General features: G+C 44.3%; 1 protein-coding gene and 1 long non-coding RNA gene across 2 annotated transcripts in view; one reads left to right on the top strand and one right to left on the bottom strand.

The window, feature by feature from the left end:
• The window catches only part of B3GAT3 (beta-1,3-glucuronyltransferase 3), a 33,881-nt gene that overhangs the window by 15,849 nt on the left and 5,815 nt on the right, over positions 1-12,217 (top strand). The gene's annotated exons all lie outside the window — the stretch shown is intronic.
• LOC139322010 (uncharacterized) lies at positions 5,569-11,801 on the bottom strand. Its single transcript, XR_011600821.1, has 3 exons — positions 11,491-11,801; positions 9,077-9,143; positions 5,569-6,101 (listed from the first exon to the last, which is right to left on the bottom strand). It is a non-coding gene; the product is annotated as an uncharacterized lncRNA (long non-coding RNA).

Here is a 12,217-nt window from a genome sequence, read left to right as displayed (position 1 = left end):
GAAGCAAGGAAATAGATGGGAAGGAAGGAAAGACAAGATGGGAGGGAAGGAGGGAAACGGAAGGAAGGAAGGAAAAAAGATCAGGTGGAAACGAAGGAATAGATGGAAGGAAGCAGAGAAAAGGAAGGAAGGAGAGAACAAGGAGGGAAAGAAAAGATCAGGAAAGAATAGATGGGAGGGAAGAAAGGAAGCAGTGGAAAAGAGGAAGGAAGGAAACGGAAAAGATCAGGAAATAATGGGAGGGAAGGAAGGAAGCAGTGGAAAAGTGGAGGAAGGAAGGAAGGAAACGGAAAAGATCAAGAGGAAAGGAAGCAGAGTAAAGGAAGGGAGGGAGGAGAGGAAGGAAGGAGGAAAGGAAGGTGAGAAAGGGAAGGAAGGAGAGAAAGGAAGAGGAAAGAAGATGAGAAAGGGAAGCTAGGAAGGAGAAATGGAAGAAAAGAAGGAGAGAAAAGAAAAGAGGGAGGAAAGATGAGAAAAGGAAAGAAAGAAGGAAGGAAGGAAGGTGAGAAAGGGAAGGAAGGAAGGAGAGAAAGGAAGAGGAAGGAAGATGAGAAAGGGAAGCTAGGAAGGAGAAATAGAAGGAAGGAAGGAGAGAAAAGAAAAGAGGGAGGAAGGAAGGAGAGAAAAGGAAAGAAAGAACAGAAGGAGGAAGGAAGGAGAGAAAAGGAAGAAAAGAGGAAGAAAGGTGAGAAAGGGTAGCTAGGAAGGAGAAATGGAAGAAAGGAAGGAGAGAAAAGAAAGAGGAAGGAAGGAAGGTGAAAAAAGGAAGGAAAGAAGCGGAGGGAAGGAAGGAGGAAAGGAAGGTGAGAAAGGGAAGGAAGGAAGGAGAGAAAGGAAGAAAAGAGGAAGGAAGATGAGAAAGGGAAGCTAGGAAGGAGAAATGGAAGAAAGGAAGGAGAGAAAAGAAAAGAGGGAGGGAGGAAGGAAGGAAGGAGAGAAAAGGGAAGAAAGAATGGAAGGGGGAAGGAAGGAAGGAGAGAAAAGGAAGAAAAGAGGAAGGAAGGTGAGAAAGGGAAGCTAGGAAGGAGAAATGGAAGAAAGGAAGGAGAGAAAAGAAAGAGGAAGGAAGGAAGGAGGAAAGGGAAGGAAGGAAGGAAGGAGAGAAAGGAAGATGAGAAAGGGAAGCTAGGAAGGAGAAATGGAAGAAAGGAAGGAGAGAAAAGAAAGAAAGAGGAAGGAAGGAGAGAAAAAGAATGAGGAAGGAAGGAAGGAGAGAAAGAAGCGGAGGGAAGGAAGGAAGGGAGATGCACCCCCCAGCGCCTCCATCCAGAGCGGCGAAGGCTCCGCGATCGCCCCGTCCGCCCGTCCGTCCGTCCGTCCCTCCTGCGCTGCTGCTGCCGCTGCTTGGCCGCGGCGTCTTTTTCCTGCCCGCCCGGGAGCGAAGCGCCACCCGCCCACTGGCTTCCTGGGGGAGGCGGCCGCGCCGTCCCAGCCGCCCCGACGGGACGGGGCGGGCGCGGCTTCCTCCTCCTCCTCCTCCTCCTCCTCCTGGGCTCCGATCCATCATCCCCTGCCCGCCCGGCCGGCCAGCTGAGAGCTGGGACTCCCAAGCGCTTTTGCAAGAGCCCCCCATGGCCGGTGAGAGCTTCGCGGTCCGGTCCGGACTTTTTTTGGGGGGGGGGTGGGAGGGTGGAAAGAGAGAGACCCTCCCGCATCATTCCTCCCCCCCCCGCCCCCAAATCGGGCTGGCTGGAACCCGGGTCTCCAAACCCATCCAGACGATCCGGGCTGGAAGGTAGAGGCGGGGGTCGTTTGCATTGCCACGGGATGCCCCCCTTCCTCCCCCCCCCCTAAAGGATCCACACGACGTCCTTGGGAGAGACCCTCGGGAAGGGAGAAGAAGCGGAGTTCTTCGGTGCGATCCACGCAGGCTGCGCCCCCCCCCTCCATCTCTCTCTCTCTCTCTCTCTCTCTCTCTCTCTCTTTCTTTCTTTCTTTCTTTTTTTTTTTTGCAACCCGCGTGTCTTCCGTGGAAATCAATCCCGCATCTCGCTGGCAAGGCAAGGGGCGCCCGGTTGGGGAAGGACGAGGGCGCAAGGCGGGGGGGGGGGCGGTGGGCGGAGGGTAAGGCGTTAGTTTTGCAGAAGTTGGGGTTGTTGGGGGGGGGCTTCAAAAAGGGGGGTGTAAAGAGAGGGAAGGGGGCAGGACAGGAAGACTAGAGGGGGCTGGCAGAGATTGGGGCACCCGGGACCCCGATAGAGATGGGTGTGCTTGTGTGTGGTCTATCTATCTATCTATCTATCTATCTATCTATCTATCTATCCTCTACTAACTATCTATCTATCTATCTATCTATCTATCTATCTATCTATCTATCTATCCTCTTCTATCTATCTATCTATCTATCTATCTATCTATCTATCTATCTATCTATTTATCTATCCTCTTCTGTCTATCTATCCTCTTCTATCTCTCTATTTCTCCTCTCTCTCTCTCTCTCTCTCTCTCTCTCTCTCTCTCTCTCTCTCTCTCTCGGTATCTCTCTCTCTAACCTCTCTCTAATCTATCTGTCTGTCTATCTATCTATCTATCTATCTATCTATCTATCTATCTATCCTCTACTATCTATCTATCTATCTATCTATCTATCTATCTATCTATCTATCCTCTTCTATCTATCTATCTATCTATCTATCTATTTATCTATCCTCTTCTGTCTATCTATCCTCTTCTATCTCTCTATTTCTCCTCTCTCTCTCTCTCTCTCTCTCTCTCTCTCTCTCTCTCTCTCTCGGTATCTCTCTCTCTAACCTCTCTCTAATCTATCTGTCTATCTATCTATCTATCTATCTATCTATCTATCTATCTATCTATCTACTTATTTACTTACTTACTTATTTATTTTGCAACCTTGTGGGTCACACAGCACACCCCCCACGCACACAATCCGCAGCCTGGGAGGCTCATGTGGCAGAGCTCAAGCAAGGGGTTTTTCCTGGGCAGGAAGTAGGGAGGACGGTTGGTGATGCCACAACGCGAACTTCTGCCAAGTTTGACAATCGCACCGGAGACGGCTCTTCCAGTTGTGTATTTTAACACACTCACGGGGGAGAGGGGGGGTATTTGCGCCCTCCCCAAAGATGCCCCCTTTCGCAGGTCGGAAACCAAACCAGCCTTTTGCAAGGAAGGCCCCATAAACCACCACCCCCTTTTTTAGGGGGGCAGAATTCTCACCCAGATCTAGCTCGCCTCCAAATTCACCCAATTTTAATTTTCATTTAAAAAAAAAAAAAAACCTACTACTTTTCGGGCCCTTCGTGGGGTTTTTGTGTTGTTTTGTTTTGTTTTAAATCCGGGATCCGTTTTTGCATGTCAACAGAGTCGTGCTTCTGATAAAACTTCCTTCTCAAGCCACATGTTGCAACATCTGGAGGCCGTAGGGCAGAATGTGGCTCGTCCGGGGACGGAGCAGCGCGGAGTTAAAAAGTACATTTTTTTTTTTTTTTAGAAAGCTGGAGCGACTCCCCGAAAAAGGAGGTGACTTTAATCTCCCTCACGCTCCTCGTTCTTATTTCTTCTTTGAAACTTTAAAAAAAAAAATTCAAATTGGGTGTGCTGAGCTCAGATTTGGCATGGGTTTTCGTTTCCGTTCTCACGGCAGGCTGCCTGTTTCCTTTTGCATCGTTAAAAAGCCATTATTAATTGCTTCGCCTCCATCTGTTTCAGCCTTACGGCTCCCCTTCATTCAGATTTATCGCGAAGGGGATGAAAAGACACGAAACCACTGCGAATCCGTATATATTACGTGTATAGTCCTCGATTTACAACCGCAATCGAGCCCCCCCCCAAAATTCCTCTTGCTAAGCGAGACGGTCGTTGAGTGAGTTTTACGCACAATTTTACCACCTTTTCTTGCCGCTGCGGTTAAGGGAATGAGCGCCGTTGTTGAGAGAGTTAGGTGGTTGTTAAGTGAATCTATTGATTTTGATGGTTAAAAGGTTGCAAGAGGGACTCACAGGACACTGCAACCGTCATAAATGTGAATCAGTTGCCAAGCGTCCAAATTTTGATCACGCAACCCTGGGGATGCTAATAAGGTCATAAGTGTGAAAAGCGGATGTAAGTCACTTTTCTCAACGCTGTTCTAATTTCGAATTGGCACTGAACGAATATTTGTAAACAGAGGAATATGCGTATTGGGAGGCCTTTTTTAAATTTTAATGTTGACACCTTTGTCAATTTTTTGGCTGACAGTTTCGGGATGATTTTAATAAGTATAAAAGAATTTTTTTGTTTTTTAATTGATCGTTTCTTCGGAAGTTGATAAGCGTTGTGTGGTCTTTGTAGATGAAGTTAGAATGGTGTTAGCAATATTTCCGGGCTTCCTCCGAGATTTAGGGGGAGGGCAAGGTGATTTCCTGCCCAGATGTGATATCTAAATCTGAAATAAACCTGGTGCACAGCCACAGAAATGTAATAGGGGCAGAGTTTGGGGTGCATTCAGTGGTGGGATTCAGCCAGTTCTCACGTATTCGGGAGAACCGGTTGTTAACTTTCTAAGCACTTTGGAGAATCGGTTGTTGGAAGAAATCTTATTTTGTTTTTTTCCCCACTTTACAGGACTAATCCTGTAAGGAAGGTAGGAAGGGAACATTCTGGTGGTGTTTCTAGCCTAATCTTTATTGCCCTGTTTACAGAAACTGCCTCTCTGGTTAACCCTTATTACATTGTAACAGCTAAGGCGAAGCGCCCATCGATGTGAGTGAGCTTGAGTTGGCCACGCCCACACAGTCATATGACCACCAAGCCACGCCTATCCAGTTGGTCATTAGGGCAGAGAACCGGTTGTTAAATTATTTGAATCCCACCACTGGGTGCATTGGTTTAAAAAAAAACGGGGGGGGCAGTGTGTTATCTAGGCCAGAGATGGATAACCATTTTGGTGCCGAGTGCCCCTGCGTGTGCCCGACCCCCCAAAATGCAATGCAAGCACCCCACACACACATGCGCCCCCCCAGTGCCCCATTTTGGCTTCCAGATAGTGCAGGAGGCTTTCCAGGCCCAAAGCGAGCCCCCCGCCCCCCCGTGCCCCATTTTGGGCCTGGTAAACTTCCTGCACCAACCTGCACCCCCTACCCCTCCGCCAGTGGTGGGTTGCTCCCGGTTCAGTCAGGTTCTTGCGAACTGGTAGTAATGGCAGCGGGAGGCTCCGCCCACCTGCCCGGGCATCATCATGAACAATTTGCACATGTGCAGAAGTGCACGTATGCTCCCGTTGCGAACCAGCAGCTGAAGTAAGTAGAACCCACCCCTGCCCTCCGCGCAGGCACACGCATGTCCCCTGCATGCGCCCCGCCCTCCACGCAGGCGCGGCAGAGACTCAAAGACCAGCTTTGAGGCCGGTGGGAGGTGCTCTTTGTATGCGTGGTGGAGCTGGGTGTTCTGTCCCCGTCCCACACACGCACCCCCACAGACAGCCTGGAGTTAATAAGCCACACAACAAAGTCTTTGAAGATAAAGCTGGCAGTAACCCAATGGCTAGCTGCCAATTCAGACTTTACTCACACAAAACAAAGATTAGACTGCAAGCATTCCGATAAAGCAGGCAAAGTTTCAGCAATACAAGGATTAGTCCAAATGCAGTCCGACAAGGCAAGCAGAAGTCCAGTAACGCAGAGATCATGGATTATTTCTAGTTTTTGCTCGTCACAAACTGAACCGGCCACCACACCCACATTTATACCCTGTGGGGTGTGGTTCGGTGACTCAGCTAATCTCTGGCACGCCTTCCCCTCTGCTGCGCACGCTTCTCCCTGTGCCGCTGTCGAGGATCCAGCCAGCACTTATCTCCTTTGTCGCTGTCCACCTGTGGCTGCGGGGACGTGCTTGGCTCTGGGCCTATCTCTTGGCCTTCGGTGTCCTCCGGAGGCATTGCCAGAGAGGAGTGTCCTGGAGAGGGAGGCCTTGCCAACTCCTCTCCCTCACTCTCAGAGTCTGCATCTGTCGATAGCCCAGGCTCAGGCAATGGAGCCACAACACTGGGCTGGGACGACGGCTGGTGTGCCCGCGGAGATGGCTCTGCGTGTCACCTATGCCATAGGTTCGCCATCACGGATCTAGGCCGAGGGAGGATGGATTTCAGGCAGCGTTTTCAATACAGTCTAATGAAAGTAGAAAATTTTACAATCAAGGCTTATTTAGTCAAGAGTTTTTATAGGTCGTCTTTGGTTTACGACCACAATGGAGCCCAACATGTATGCTGCTAAGTGAGACAGTTTGTTAAGTGCGTTTTTACCCCCGTTTTACGACTTTTCCCGCTGCAGCTGTTAAGTGAGTCACCGCAGTTCTTAAATCAGGCATGCGGTTTTTAAGTGAATTTGGCTTCCCGATTCTGACTTTGTCGTAAAAGGGGATCGCGTGACCCCGGGCCTGGACACTGCGACCGTCATAAATAGGAGGCCGTGGCCGAGCCTCTGAATTTTGATCTCGTGACCCTGGGGATGCTGCAGTGGTCATAAGTGTGAAACACGGTCGTAAGTCACTCTTTTTTCCAGCGCCGTTTGAATGGCCGCTAAATGAACTGTTGTAAGTCAAGGACTACCTGTATTGTGTTAATGCTGTAAGCCGCCTTGTGTCAAGACGGATGTCAAATAAATTCAACAAATCAAGAAACGAAGAAATAACTTTTCCCTGCAAATAATCCCAGAGACATAAATCAGCAGTAGGCGGGGCTAAAGCAAATTGTGGGCGTGGCCAGCTGTCATGACGAGAAGTAACAGGTAGTCCTCGATTTACAAACATTCATTTAGCGACCGTTCGAAGTTACAAAGGAACTGGGGGAAAAATGTGATTTTTGACCGGTCCTTGCACTTAACGACCGTCGCAGCAACCCCAGGGGACGGTGCAACCGTCATAAATATAAGTCAGTGGCCAAGGGCCTGAATTTTGATCATATGAGCCCAGGGATGCTACAACGGTCGTAAGTGTGAAAAACGGTCATAAGTCACTTTTTACAATGCAGTTGTAACTTTGAACGGTCCCTAAATGGACTGTTTTAAATCGAGGACTACCTGTAATGCATTAAACCATTAAATTATGATTTACTAGCTGCGTCTGCGGGAGCCTCACCTAAGCTAAATTTTGTTAAGTAACGCTTACGATGGGTTAGCGTTTTGTTGTGTTGTGTTGTGTTGTGTTGTGTTATGTTATGTTTTATGTTATGTTACATTTCATGCTGTTGTTATGTTTTAGGTTACGTTATGTTTTAGATTATATTTTATATTTTGTTACGTTTTAGGTTATATTTTATGTTACGTTCTATGTTCTGTTCTGTTTTATGTTTTTTTATATTACGTTATGTTTTATCATATTTTAGGTTATGTTGCATTTTATGTTATTTTATGTTACATTTTATGTTATGTTCTGTTTTACGTTCTGTTTTATGTTATATTTTATGTTGCGTTCTATGTTCTGTTCTATGTTATGTTATGTGTTACGTTATTTTATGTTACGTTATGTTTTATGATATATTTTATGTTATGTTGCATTTTATGTTATGTTATTTTATGTTTTATGTTACGTTATGTTTTATGATATATTTTGCTATGTTGCATTTTATGTTATTTTATGTTATATTTTATGTTACGTTCTTTGACCTGTTCTGTTTTATGTTATTTTATTTATTTTATGTTATTTTATGTTATTTTATGTTATTTTATGTTTTATGTTACGTTATGTTTTATGATATATTTTGCTATGTTGCATTTTATGTTATTTTATGTTATATTTTATGTTACGTTCTTTGATCTGTTCTGTTTTATGTTATTTTATGTTATTTTATGTTACGTTATGTTTTAGGTTATATTTCATGTTACGTTCTATGTTCTGTTTTATGTTCTGTTTTCTGTTTTCTGTTATATTTTGTTATGTTGCATTTTATGTTATTTTATGTTACATTTTATGTTGCGTTACATTTTATGTTCTGTTTTATGTTATATTTTATATTATGTTTCATGTTATATTTTATGTTGCGTTCTTTGTTCTGTTCTGTTTTATGTTATTTTATGTTGTTATGTTTTATGTCATATTTTATGTTCTGTTCTGTTCTGTTCTGTTTTCTGTTATTTTCTGTTGTTGTGTTTTATGTTACGTTATGTTTTATGTTACTTTGTTATTTTATGTTGTTACATTTTATGTTTTATGTTATATTTTATGTTCTGTTCCGTTAGCTTCTGCAGGGGTTGAACCCCTTCTCCATTTAGCCGGTTTGGGGTAACTGAGATTTTGTTTTGAAAAAGCAGACTGTGAAAGATGGGATCCTATCAAAACGAAGGACTCAAAACTTGGAAGTTTGCAAAAACGGGCCACTTTTGACCGCTGACGTGTCCCAGAATCCATTGCGACATTGTGTGGTTTTTGCTGTAAACAAGTCGCCTTACAAAAGGACTTTCTGAAAAGTGGAAATATATTAATGTATGAATAACACCGGTTAAAAAGTGACAGGAGTTTGCCTGGCTTGGCTTGTTAGTAGAGAGGAAAATCCCCTCTAAAATCTCAGTTTGTATCACTGGATTCGGTGGCTAAAATGGCTTTTTTTTTTTTTTTAAATTTGATTTATATGCCGCCCTTCTCCGAAGACTCAGGGCGGCTTACAATGTGCTCAGCAATGTCTCAGCTTGTCTTAGTCCTCTTGTTTGTATAACTGACGTATCTTCTAGGTTTGTTGCGTAGACCACCGAAGGAACTACAGGCAGTCCTTGACTTACAACCATTTGTTTAGTGGCGATTCGAAATTACAGTGACTTAGGACCGCGTTTCACATTTACAACCGTTGTGGCATTCCCCGGGGGTCACGTGATCAAAATTCAGACACTGACTCGTATTTATGACGGTTACAGTGTCCCAGACTCCCTTTTGCCACCTTCTGACAAACAAAGTCAGATTCACTTCACGTGTTACTAATTTAACATCTCCGGTGATTCACGTTAACAGCTGTGCCAAAAAGAAAAAAAAAAAAGTCATAAAATGAGACAAAATTCATTTAACGACTGCCTGGTTTAGCAGTATAAAAATTTGGGGCTCATTGTGGTCATAGGTCGAGGACTTCCTGAGAAATAACGAATATAACTAGATATACCTGTTTAGGCCCAATTGGAGAATGTAATCCATCTAGAGCCCAGTTTCCAGATAAATTCTAGCATTTTCTAAAAAAAAAAAAAAAAAAAAAGAGAGAGAATATTTGGCTGTTTTTCCGCTTTTCGCAAAACTACAGAGAATGGTGAGCTGTGTAGACATAAACGAGTTTTGTTTTCGTCTCTCTGTGGGGCAATCCGCGCCACGTATTTTGAATTCCTCGCTCCGTCCGCCCCTGTGGTAGAAAAAGACTTTCAAACAGATTAACAGGAAGAGGGGAAAGGGGAAAAAAAAAAAGATTTAAATTTGATTCTTGGGGCAACGGACAAGAATGTCCTCGCTGGTATTTCAAAGGGCAGATTGTGCAATCTGCAAGAAACTCCATGCACTGATAACATCGTCATAGGCTTGCAAATAAAATAATTTTACTGCGAAGGAAATTTGCAATATGCAAACCTATCCAGAGATATAATTTCCAAAACAAAGCATACTGATATAAGAATAAGAAGAATTTAAAAATGGAAGTTGGAAATAAAAGGAGGAGATCAGAGAAGAGTAGAAAATATGTTAAGATAGAGATGTAAACATTACGATGATTGTTATTATTATGACTACTCGGATTATTATGCTTCATATTATTATTATATTCTTATTGGAAGGTATGTTAAGAGGGAAAAATGAATAGGTTTACCATGTTCAATACTACAGTTGTAAGATCAGAGAATTAATATCAATGTGTTGTAAATTGTGATGGTTATTGCACAGAAATATTTATACCCAGATTGTTTAAGGGAAGATGGAATGTTTATATTAAAAAAAAAAAATTAAAAAAAATTAAAAAAAGAATTTTAGAAATTATGAGTAGTCCTCGATTTACAACAATTAATTTTGTGACAATTCAAGGTTGCAACAGCATTGAAAAAAAATGAGCTTATGATTTTATTCACGCTTATGACCATTGCAGCATTCCCAGGCTTGCGTGATTAAAATTCGGACTTGTGTGGCAACTGAGTCACAGTTACGACAGCTGCCGTGTCCCAGGATCAGGCGATCCCCTTTTGCGACCGTCTGACGAGCAAAGTCAACGGGGAAGCCAGATTCACTTAACGACCTTGTGTGACTGACTTAACAACCGCCGTGATTCACTGAACAACGGTGGCGAGAAAGGTCGTAAAATGGGGAAAAATTCACTTCACGAATGTGTCGCTTAGCCACAGAAATGTTGGGCTCAACTGTGGTCGTAAGTCGAGAACTCCCAGTTCTAATATAATAATAATAATTTTAGAAATTATATCCAGAAAAATAGGACATGTAGTCCGTTCAAACCAGAAAAAGTTGTAGTTTGTGATGGGAAGAGTCATACTTTTTCGCACATGTAGCAATAGGGTGTATCCCCTCCACACTCAAAACATGTTACAAGAAAGTGAGAAAACCTTGGTCATCCATGAAGAAATGATTCGGTGATGGTAACGACCGTAATCCAGCCCAAGATTGACGTTGCTAAAGTGTAACATCCATTAAGTGAGTTCTGCCTCGTTTTACGACCTTTCTTGCCACCGCTGCTAAGCGAATTGCTGCAGTTGTTTGCTTAGTAACGTGGTTGTTGAGTGAATCTGGCTTCCCCGTTGAGTTTGCTCCTCTGAGGTTCGCAAAAGCAGATCACGTGACACACACACACACACACACACACACACACACGGACGCTGCAACTGTCATAAATACGAGTCATTTGTCAAGTTGTCTGAATTTGGATCACATGACCCTGGGGAATGCTGCCACGGTCGTAAGTGTGAAACATGGTCCTAAGTCGCTTTTTTCAGTGCCGTTGTAACTTTAAACGGTCACTGAAGGGACTGAGGACTGTATTGCATTTCTGGTCTCGCGAGCAAGGCTTTGTGAGGGAAAAAATAGAAATTGTGATATATCTACCCTGTTTCCCCGAAAATAAGACATCCCCTGATAATAAGCCCAATCGGCCTTTTGAGCTCATGCGCTAAAAAATGCTTTCCCCCCCCTGAAAAATAGGGCCTCCCCAAAAATATTTAAACGCAGAGCTGGAAATCAGGTAAGACGGCAAGAGGAGCCCCATCTTGCTCCATGCACCCCAAAATAATAAGACCTCCCCGAAAATAAGGCCGAGCGCTTATTTCGGGGTTCAAAAAAATATAAGACAGGGTCTTATTTTCGGGAAAACACGGGTAGCTATATATTCTTCCAAACCCCATCTTGATTTCCCAGGTTTTTTTTTTAGCGTGCTTCTCTTGAAACGGGCACAGGAATTAGAGCTGGCTGGGGGGGAATATTTTGGCCGTGGCGTTGACCCACATTTCCTTCTTCAAAATTCACCCTGGGATTTGTTGGGTGCGAGAATGAAAATGCGGCTGTTTTTGCGTTGGTAAAAGGAAGTTGTTGACTCACCCACGAGTTGAGCGACTCCGGAAAATCCAACCAGGCTTGCTTGCGCGAGGGAGTCGTTGACATCAAAGGGTTTGGCTCCGACTTTGCAACCCTGGGGCCCGTTGAAGAATTTAACTTTGCAATATGCCGAAAAGCTGCCTTTTTCCACGTTCGGTACCAAGGACCCTAAACTGACAGGAACCGGACAGTGGGTCCTTGACTTACGGGCCACAATTGGGAGCAGAATTCCCATTGCTAGGCAAAGGATGTTGCGACTCCAGTCTAGAAAGAGTGCAGAGAAGAGGAGCTAAGTTGATTAAGGGACTGGAGGCTAAAACATATAAAGAATGGTTGCAGGAATTGAGTCTAGTTTCATGAAAAGAAGGACTAGGGGAGACATGATAGCAGTCTCCCAGTATCTCAGGGGCTGCCCCAAAGAAGAGGGAGTCAAGCTATTCTCCAAAGCCCCTGAGGGCAGGACAAGAAGCGATGGGTGGAAACTAATCAAGGAGAGGAGCAACGTAGAATTAAGGAGGAATTTCCTGACAGTGAGAACAATTAACCAGTGGAACAACTTGCCTCTAGAAGTTGTGAATGCTCCAACACTGGAAGATTTTAAGAAGATGTTGGATAACCATTTGCCTGAAGTGGTGTAGGGTTTCCTGCCTAAGCAGGGGGTTGGACTAGATGACCTCCAAGGTCCCTTCCAACTCTGTTATTCTTCTCTTCTCTTCTCTTCTCTTCTCTT

This window comes from Pituophis catenifer, unplaced genomic scaffold, assembly GCF_029215685.1.
Source record: "Pituophis catenifer annectens isolate HBS135680 unplaced genomic scaffold, rPitCat1.0.hap2 SCAF_10, whole genome shotgun sequence".
NCBI classification, from domain to species: domain Eukaryota; kingdom Metazoa; phylum Chordata; class Lepidosauria; order Squamata; family Colubridae; genus Pituophis; species Pituophis catenifer.
The sequence above is the reverse complement of the archived record's forward strand: the minus strand, read 5'-3'. Positions and strand labels throughout refer to the sequence as shown.